Source organism: Crocodylus porosus, unplaced genomic scaffold (assembly GCF_001723895.1).
Source record: "Crocodylus porosus isolate Cpor-Errol unplaced genomic scaffold, CroPor_comp1, whole genome shotgun sequence".
Lineage (NCBI taxonomy): Eukaryota > Metazoa > Chordata > Crocodylia > Crocodylidae > Crocodylus > Crocodylus porosus.
In genome coordinates this window covers 61,698,679-61,709,722 of record NW_017728950.1, presented here as the reverse complement: position 1 = coordinate 61,709,722, position 11,044 = coordinate 61,698,679, and positions in this window count along the sequence as shown.

Genomic DNA, 11,044 nt, shown 5'->3' with positions numbered 1-11,044 from the left:
CAGGCCCGCAGGTCACCCAGGGGGCACGGGCTGGGTGAGCCTTGGAACCTTCCACTCACAGAGTCAAACCCCGCATGTCAGTCCAGCTCTTCTGTGTTGGCAGCATATACTCAAAATTTTGCTCTGACAGATTCTAGTTAAACAAGGGGCTTAAGTATTTGTTTAACTGCTGAGTTTTAGCTACTTACACTAAATATATGTAGGTTAGTCACTGTTAATTAAAGAAAAAACTTACCTTAAAAGCTCCCCTTCAAAGAGTGGGGCAGCAAACTGACATACAAACTGCCCTGTTTGTTCATTCCCTCATCACTCAGGGACTGTGTCCAGACGAGTGTGGACATTTGGTTCCCCAGGGACAACGAGCAGCACTGCACCTTGTGCCACCACTAGTTGTCCCCAGAGAACCCATGCCATGTGCGCTCTGGTGCACGGCAGGTTACTACAGGTGGGGGTAGGAGAGGCAGGGGCCAGCACTGGGCTGGCCTCAGCAGCCTTACCTGGGGTCCTCGGGAAGCAGCGGGTGGATGATCCTGCTGTTGAGAGCTTGGCGAGCAGCTGGGGCATGACTCCGGCCTGCCAGGCTCCAGTTTTGGGCAGAGCATGCTGCCCCCATATGCACCACTCTGCTTTTTTTTTGCATGGGCTTTTTTGACCCCGGCAATGCCGAGAACAGTTGAACATGCAGTATGTGACACTGCAAACACATCTGCAGCACCGCATGCCACACAGCCATGCTCATCTGGACGTGGCCGGGGAGTCTCCTTTTATATCCTTCTGGCCCTAAATGGGCTTTGCCCCTTTGTCAGACACAGGCAGCAATCACTCAGCTAACAGCACTCCCAGCTCCTCAGAGCACACACCCAGACACACAGCCCACCAAACAAACGCTCCAGCAAGCCAAACACATATGCAGCCCTGGGTCACATACCTTCCCAGATCCAGATTTGGTGCTTCATGCCTAGTGATCGGCTCAGTTTCCCCTTCCTCTTTCCCTTCCTCCTCTTGCTCCTAGTGAACTGCCTTGTTTGCTGTCCCTGTTCGCTCATTCCTTTTGAACTTTTTCAAGTAAAAAAAAACCCTGAGTTTTTAATATTCTGTTAAACTGGTTTTCATTTTTTGACCAGAAATAGTAAAAAAAAAAGTATCCATAATATCTAGCATTGGTAAATATTGCAGTAAATTAATATACTTCTAATTTATAACATGGCATGAATGGTAAGTTATAGTGTGTACCTTCTGAATAGATTACTGTTTACATTGAAATAATGAATAGCATATTTGTTTAAAGGTTATATTCCTAGAACAAGAAATTCTGTCCTTTTTATTTATTTCTTGCAAAATTCAAAATTATTTTGTAGCGAGCCAGGGTTAGCTTGCTGCTGTTGTTGTTGTTTTGTTTTGTTTTTTTAACATACAAAATTTAGACCTTATCTTATTCTGTGTTCTGGAAGATTAATGAATGGCTGGAGAACTAGTAGAATCATGACGTTCTACTTACTAAGGAGTACAAATTAAAACACTGCCAAATAGAGAGGATTCTAGACAAAATGTGGGAGTACTTTGGGTTTTTTCATGTATTTAATTCAAATGTCTGACAAACAGGGGAGGAAATACCTCTTAATTAAAGGTCTGATATCTTCTGCTTTTTCAGTGAACTCCCACCAGTCCCTTGATCCTTTAAGGAGACCTCCAAGAAAAGACCAGGGAAATCAAGACAAAATCTTCCTGCTATTTCTAGGATTTAACCCTTCCCCCTGAGAACACTAATAAAAAAAACAAGAACACTTATCTTTCAAGCAGGCCTGCTTCAAACAGGGTGAAGAGAAACAGAGAATTCACAAAATCAGTTTTCCCTCTCTTTGCAGGTCACCTTTAACAGAATTGAAGAACCCATTTGCAGGTATCAAGACTCTGAAAGGGGTATATTGCTTCTTGGTTCAAAACACAAAATCTTCCACCTGAAACTAAGTGAAAGGGGTGGCATTTTTTCCAGCTGACAGCACAAAAAAATGAGAGGAACTGGCAACAAGAACAGCTTTACAATAATTAAACTAGCCTTGCCTGCTTCAGCAGTTGGAGATCTCTCAGTAGTCTGGAGCTCTGCCATCCCTGCTCTAACTTTATACTGCTGGCTTTTAATGTTTTAAGGCTAATATTAAGCCAACATGGTCTAACAGATTTCAAAGAGCTTATGCAATAGTCTCCAACAACTGAATAAGTAAGAACAAAATTGTTGTAATCCATTGTAGCTCGAGGAGAAGCAAACCAGTCCTCATTATTTTTTTCAATTGAATGTTCAGCTGAGGTTGTAGAGAAATTGTGTTTCCCTAAAGGTCTGTGACAGTTTTTAAGAAAAGCTGAAGCTGAGTGAAAGAAATCCCTTCAAAGTGAAAAAAAATAAGTGATCAGAGAATGAGAGATTATAAACCCAACACACTAATGGGAACAAAAACTGCAGCACAATGGAAATCGAGTTCAAACCAGCTTCATGTGCTGAATAAATCCTATCTCCCCAGCTGTATGGAGCATTAGCACCAAAAGAAGTGTTAACTTTCATAGAAATGGCAAAGCAGAATAAACAAACGAACAAGACCTTCACAGCACATTGCCCTTTATGATGTGGGGAGAAAGTCTCAAAGGAGTGGTACAGTAGGCTGATAAGAAGAGCTGTAGCTTTTCTGCTGCTTCATTGACAGAAGAGGGGATGCTGTACCTATAGTTCCCAATCTCTGCTTTCTTACCTGGCAGGGGAAGTACCATGACGACTTAGGCAATTTTCCTAGTCACTGGGGATAACCATTTTTCTAGCACAGGTAGTACCCATGGAGGTAATGTATAGTTAACCTCCCACTTTCATTTCCAGTGGGAAGATTTTGGCTTTATGCCCACTTATGGAAATGGAAGACTCTACCCTAGCTTGCTCCTGGCAGCTAAATGGCTGAGGCCAAGTGAAACTCGGGGGGGCATCTGAACCTCAAGTCTCTGGTCTTGGGCCTGCATGTAGGACACCTACCAAATGATTTGGAAGCATCTGAAGCCCCAGTGTGTGGTGGAGGATGTTTGCTGGTAGTAGGGCCACATATGGTTCTTGAATGACTCAGGGATTTGGAATCAATTTGGCTAATTCAGTTTGGAACACGAAAAATTTTCCTTTAAAAAAAAAATGTGTGCTTTCTCACCCCCACAATGTGAAGTTTCCCTTAGTGGCAGTACAGAGTAGAATGGCTCTAACATTTCACCTTGAGGTTGTTGGCAAAAGGGATATGGTAGAAGGGTAGCCAGGTAAGATTTCTGGTTCTTGGCTGGGGAAACAACCCCATCAAAGTGCCCCAACCTACGAAAGGTGCCAGATAGGCATGCACCTACATGCACACTTTACTGCAGAGTTAACTAATTAGCTCTGCAGTAAAGTGCCACTGTCTACATGTCCACCGGTACTAGGGTACAGTAAAATAACTTTGTGACAGAACTATCTTATGGCAAAGTATTTAACTCTACCAAGGAATCAGAACTCATGGTAGAGGTGATATTTTTTATTAGACCAGCTAGACTTTTGCAAAAAAAATTCTTTAATTGTAAGTTTTCAGGCACAAACTAGAAGGGTTTGTGCTTGCAATTAAGAAGTTTGTGCTTCCAATTAAAGATTTTTTTTTTGCAAAAATCTAATTGGTTCAATAGAAGATATCACCTCTACCATGAGTTCTGATTCCCTTTTGCCTCTAGACAAATACAGCTACAACCTGGATACCTAACTCCACCAAAACATGTGTAGATGGTGACAGGATGGATGGGGCATGAGAGTGCTAAAGTATGGGGGCTGCCTGCTGCCTAGGCTGCCTGCATTTTAGCAGCCTGTTGCCCCAGCCAGCCACTCCACTGCCTGATGCTCCTACCCAGAGCCTGGGGATGACTCCCTTGACCCCGTGCCAGTCCAGGGCCACTCCATCCCCAGCTCAAACTGCTGCGGTCCCAGTTGTATGTGTAGAGGCTGCACCCAGGAGCAGCGGACTCCAGCGCAAACTGCGCCAGAGTTTAACATGTGTAGATGGTGACAGGATGGATGGGGCATGAGAGTGAAGTGAAAAACAGAGAAGTATGAAGATGACTTCAAGCCATCATTGCATCTTTTTCCCTGTGTGGAATGGAGATCATGTGGAATGAAGAACTTAAATAATCTTTTTACTCACATACCATACATATCTTTTGCTCAAAAAGCAGTTTTCCAATTTGAAAGTGCCTGTGAAAGGGTTAACACTGGACTGGGACCCTCTTGCTTACCGGCAAGGGAAGAGAAGCCATTTTGAAACACAGTTAATGAAAAACCTAGTTCTTTTTTCTACATTTTGTCTTCCAAAAAAACAAAGTGCAAGTTTTATCTGGGAATGCATGGTATGTGAGAAAATATAGTATTAATACCTAGTCTGTCTGTATCTCACTACTTCACTTACTTTCCATTTTCAATTGAGGTGTAGGGAAGCTATAGCTCCAGGTATCAGTTTATAATAGGGACCTCATAAGGTCATCTAGTCCAGTCCCCTGCTCTGCTCAAGGCAGTATCATTCCTGACTAAACCATCCCAGCCAAGTGTCTGGCTAATGTTGCTTTTGAAAACTTCCAGCAATTGCGATTCCACAATCTCTCCAGGTATCCTGTTCCAATGCTTGACCACCCTCATAGTCAGAAAGTTCCTCCTAATCTTCAACCTAAATTTTCTCTGCTGAAACTTGAGGCTGTTTCTCCTAGTCTTTTCCCCTATGGGCTTTAAGAATAGTCTGTGATTGCTCTTCAGGACGGCTATTATCAAATCCCCCTTCCGTCTTCTCTTGTCCAGGTTAAATAACCCTCGTTCTTTCAGCCTTTCCTCATAAGTCATGCTTCCCAAGCCTCTAATCAATTTTGTCGCTCTTCACTAGACTCTTTTCCATCTGCCCACATTCACCTTGAAGCATGGAGCCCAAGACTGGACACAGGTTTGTATTGGGTGGTCACTCTCCAGTACCAGTTCTCAGGTCATCAAAGGAAGTCTCCACCAAAATCAGGGAAGACAAAAGCTGACATTCCTGTTCTTTCCACTTTTTGTCTACTTTCAATAATTTTTTTCCTCTGCAGACTCCTCCTGATTCTTGCTGCTGTGCTACTGTTGGCACAGAATGCAACCACTTGGGGTGTCGTGGTTACCCAAATTCTTATCACTGTTATACCATCAGTAATCCAATTGCTAGGAGCATTTCACAGAGGGAAAAGCCTTTTTAGCAAGGTAAGGTGATCTTTGTTTCATTAGCGACTGTCCCCAACAGCCCAGTGAACAGGAGCACTGGCATTATTGTGGTGTTGTGAGTATTATTTGGAATTTTCCTGGTTATGAAATTGACTTAGCAAACTCCTCAATTTAGCTTTACTTTTATGTTACAAAGCTCTAAGTTTCTACTTACAAACACTATGTTTCCTGCTTACAATACTCAATCAGCACCCCGATATAGTCACACACCTTCAACATATTTACCCTCAGAAGACTGTGTGGTAGTAACTCTGTGTGTCTATTAATTCCATAAAGGCTTCCCTGAGAAGACGTGCTCTGTGTTGGGAGCAAATTTGCTCCCAATAGGAACAGCCCGGGATGGGGCTGCTCCGATCCTTCTCTGGTCCCCTGCAGGAGCTGGGGGGAGCTCCAGGCTACCCGGGGTGCTATCTTGGGAACTGGCAGGGAGCACGGGGTTGGTCACCATGCATACGGATCCAGGAGAGCTCTGCTGGCTGCAGTGGCAGCTGTCTCCTTGCCCTGTACACATCAGGAGGTCCTGATGTGCAGGGGGCTGGGAGACAGCTGCCGCAGCAGAGCTCTCCGAGCTCCAGGCACATGAAAACAAGCTCCATGCCCAGCAGCACTTCTCTGAGCAGCTGGGTTTAGGCTAGGAGCTGTCCCAATCCTGGGGCAGTTCCCAGGCAGCCCCAGGGTGGGCAGGCATTTCCCCAGGCTGCCAGGGGCTAGCCAGTCCAGCCAGCCCTGGGTTGGGCAGGGATTTCCCCAAGCAGTTGGGGGCTGGCCAGGAGCTGTCCTGCTGTTCAGAGAGCTACCCCATCCCAGTGCAGTGGGGCAGCGCCTGGCCAGCCCTCAGCTATATGGGGAAGCAGAAAGTACCCCAGCCCTGGTACTGCTCGGCTCCAAGTTCCTTTGGGGAGCTGGGAGCTGAGCAGTGCTAGGAAAGCAAGGGGCAGAGAGTGACCATATCCCAGTGCTACTTGGCTCCTGGAGAGAGCTGAGCACACCAGGACCAGGCAAGTTCCCATCCCCTGTTGGCCCCTAGTGTTGGGCAAATTTGCTCCTGGTCAGGATCTACACATGTGTACTGTTCAGGGTCTACTGCACAGCTAGTTTACTGCACAGTAAAGCGTCTCAATACACACACCTGCTAACATATTGAATAGCTATGGTGAAGTAGAAATAAAAAAAACCTGGAGACAGGATCGTCAAGAAAAGATCACACACATTCACAGAGGTCTTAAATTCAGGAGAGACAGGTCCTTAAAGATAAAGGGTTAGATGAAAAGTTTGCTTTCATTCAGGCCCCTTTCTTGAGGTTTTGATGGTGGGAATCATCTTTCAGTTCTACTAGGAGACGTAAAGGCATGGAAAATTAGAATCCGTTTTCTTCTTTCAACTCTGATCAGAGAGGATAGACAGGAATGTTCAGACCTGGATACTAAATAACCAATTGTGGGTTCCTTATTTATCAAGTTTATAGTGGAGATCATTTATTAGAAAGAAAAATTAACAGATGGCCTTAACCTTCACAAGGGAAGTTCCCAAATACATGATGCTTTTCACCTGCTGTTTCTTCAGCACAGACCCTTCATATCCAATCACATTTAAAAACAAATGTTACAGTGTAGTAAAATCAAAGTCCTCTTGTGAATCTACAGCTTGGAGAAAGCCTGGAGAACCCTATTCTAGGAATATGCATGACAGTAGTTTATTAAAATTGTTCTTTGCAAGCTTTCAGGCACAAACACCTTGCAAAAAACAATTTTTTCAACTATTTAGCTGGTCTAATAAAAGAGATCACATTTACCCAGAGAACCTTGTCAGCCTGTGTCCTTAGACCAACACAGCTACACCCAACAGCCCTGGTAGTGTAATAAGTATGTTGGGTTGATCATCATAATCAAAGTCAAATTATAAATTATACAGCATGAAATAACACATCTGTGTATAACAAACATCTCTGTCAATCTGGGGTCTGGTTTCATTTGACAATTCTAAAATATAACTATTGATAAAGATCCAGAAAGGTAGAAAATATATCAAAGTGACAGGAGTTCTCTCACAGTTTAATCATGGAAAGAAATGGAGAGTGCAAAGATGGAAATCCTAACCTAGATTTATAGAAAATACAGACATCCTTTAACAATTCTGATCTTTGTTACAGAGTTAATCCATACAATGATAACTCCTTATGCATTTGAAGAAAACACATTTTTTCAAACATTATAAACAAACTAAAATAAAGTAAAGGAAAAGAACATGGAGCTGCCTTAATTTCAGAAGTCTTCCCTTCCCTTCATGAAATATGCACAACTTTAGGGCCTACTGCATAATCTAATTCTATAAAAGTCACAACTTTAGTTTTAGCATGAGCCCCTAATACAGTTCTAGAATAAGGCACAGTACAAACAAGAAATACAAGAATGCAGATGCTTTCATTGTTAGATAACAGACAGAGCTGCTGAATGTAAGCAGAACTTTTTACAAGGACTGAATCCAGCAATACAGCTTAGGAAATATTAAATTTTAAAACTAGTCTTCAAGGGGTTTTCATCCCTTTAGTCTTCTTAAAGGTTAAAATAAAGAACATGGAGTTCTTGAGAATAAAGGTTGTGAATAGTTCAACAGTGAGTTGTAATTAAACGTAGATAAAAATCTGGAATTCCTTTCTCCATCCTTTATAGTAGGCCATATTTCAGGAAGCCTAAAATCTTGACAGTAGTCCTTTAAAGATAGGAAGAAAGATGGGAACTACGTTCTACCTAGTAAATAATTTCTGGAGTTGCATTCCTGCACACTCATGCATAAACCAAGAACCCATGAATGTGCATAGAGCTAACGGTGAGGTTTGAGATGAGATCTGAAAACCAGCAGAGTTTCCCCTCCAACACTGACAAACCCAAATACTAGGAACCCAGCCAGGTGCTACACAATTTCACATTATTTTGGTTCAAATGAGAAGCAGACACAAGTTGCTGTTTCAAAACAGCTACAGATGCAAACTCTTGAGACAGTAGTGAGGGAATAGACCACCCTCTGTTGTGCTTGTGCATTTGTCCTACTTAAATTTACATTCAGAAATAAAGTCTTCAAGGTACAGTAGTTTACCAGCTATGTACTGATGCTAGAAGACAAAAAGGATTATATGTACCTTCTGAAATCACTGCCTAAAAAGGCAGTAAGAACGACAGGTGAACAAAAAAACAAAACTGACTTTTAAAACTTACGTGAAGAATCATTACTGTTAATTTTTGCCATGATCCTGTTCTTAAGGTTCTTGCAGAAGGCAGGGTAGATTGGTACCTTTAGAGACTAACTAAACTGGAGAAATATAGCATAAGCTTTCATAAGCAGAGGGCTTACTTCATCAGATGCTGCAAAGGGACTAAACCTGCATTTACCTGCCTCTGCTAATGTAATTTATACACCATCACCTGCTTACAGTGCCCCTCAGCTGTCTACATGGGACTGATATAAACCTTATGTGTAAGAATGAATGAACACTGATCTGATACCAATATCATAAAGAGGTACGAGCCTGTAGCAGAATACTTTGCCTCCCTGGACATTCCATCACTGACTTCAGCGGGGTTGTTCTTAGATAATAAAATCTTAAAAACAAATTGTGAAACAAGAAATAATCCACAGACTGGATTGTGTTAAGTATAGTCGAAACCCGAATTTATCCCATTACCTGGATTAGCTTCGATAAACCCTACATCTCTCAGTGAGTTAACGGCTTTGTTTTTCTTTTTTTCTGCCCACCATGCCTCTGTTGGCAGTGCTCCCTCCTTTTCCTTCCCCCTTTCCTTACCGTTTGTATGTAATCAGAATTGGCTTTCTATTCAGCAACTCTGCTTCCTGCAGGCCCTTCACAACATCTGATGAAATAAGGCCTCTGGTTATGAAAGCCTCTGTTATACATCTCTGAATTAGTTAGTCTATAAACTGCAAATCTATCTTGTCTTCGGCCTAACTCCAGGCTAACATGGCTAAGTACCTACCTCTGTTAAGGTTCTCCACTACCTTACACATGACGCTGTCACTTCCACCTGTGCAAAGGGAATTCAAAATGTTACACCCACAGCTGGGTGCAAATGCCCAGACAACATGCAGGGCATTGAAGAACCATCTCCTTCCTTAGCTGCTCTAAATCACTGTAAAACAGATGTTAGGTCAACTCTTCGGCGGGTGGAACTATGTTTATCACCACTAGTTGAAAATCTGTACCCTGCCAGGTGCCCAGGTGCATTTCCCGCAAAGTAACATATGAAGAAGAGAAAAAAAAGAAAGAAAAAAAAAGAATTTTCCATAGAGATCAAAATATACATGGTTTCTCTAACAGTCTCTCTGCTTTCTAAGATGAACAATACATATGTTTAGCCTTATGTGTATTTTATGTAACTTCAAAACCAACAAAAAACTGTGCTTAAGCATGCATAATATTCACCTGGATCTGATCCATTTGATGAAAAAGTATAATCTATGCTCTCTTCTGGTTTTTTAAGCCTTACATTTATTTACTTCTGTAAATGCATGCAGGATCAATTACAATTATTGACTATCTTGTCTGCCTGGCATCCTGGTTTATTGAGGAACTATGCATTCTCTATTTTTTATTTTTTAACGAATGCCATAGCGTACTCAGACCTGCACAGATTATAAAGGAATGTGGGGTTCCTGCCCAATAATTGTTTTCTAGGGGTGCAATCCAATTTCTATTGAAGTCAGTGGGAACATTCCTATTGACTTTAATGAAAAATGGTTTAAATTAGACAGTGGCCCTAATTAAGCAGTCTGATAGCCCAGACACCAGACCTTGAGCTTATTGGGTTTGCTCATGGAAGAGATCCCCTTGATTCATGTAAGGGAGGAGCAGGTTTTGGCCAAGTGGAGCGCTTGATCTGCGAACCATAATACATGAACTAGTACTTCTTTCTGTGAGTGATCATGATATGGCTTTACAGGAAAAGATTGTTTTTAAGGATTAATTTGGAAGGGGGGGTTGGTTTTCACATGCAGAATATTAATAATGTTGTCTACTACTCAAAATGCATCCTATGCTCTCCCTGGAGCATAAATACTGGGAAACATGGAATCTAACGCTGTGTTCTTGCAAAGAAGCATGCTCTGGGAGAATAAGGAAGGTTGGGAGGAAAGCAGAATGCTCTACAACAAATGGCAGGGTGGGAAAATAGTCTTCATCTCACAATTGTCCATTTGCTGTTGTCCCAAATCCCAACCTTTCCCTGTGTATACTGTCTGTACCTTACCCTCTCTCTGCACACAAACCCCATCACCAACCCGTCCATTCTCATTCACTGTTTCTCTCTGCAAACCCAGCATATCCCCTTATCTCAGAAGCTCTCAAGCCCTGTCACCTCCTTCCAAGCACTGCATCCACCAGCTTGGAGATACTTCTACAGTGCCAAGAACCCTTTTTTCTCCAGCTCTTCCCCAAAGCATAGAGCCCCCCTCAGACTTCAGTGATGGGCCCTCTACCCCTCCCCTCTGCTTTTCTTCTCAGTGGCTAGGGACAGAATTTACACATACTGTTTAAGTGTTCATAGTTTCATAGTTTCTAGGGTTGGAAGGGACCTGAGTAGATCATCTAGTCCGACACCCTGCCATGGCAGGAAAGAGTACTGGGGTCAAACGACCCCAGCAAGGTGTACATCTAGCCTCCTTCTTGTCTAGCCTTGTCTTAAAGACCCCCAGGGTAGGAGCCAGCACCACTTCTCTTGGAAGTTGGTTCCAGATCCTAGCCATCCTGACCATGAA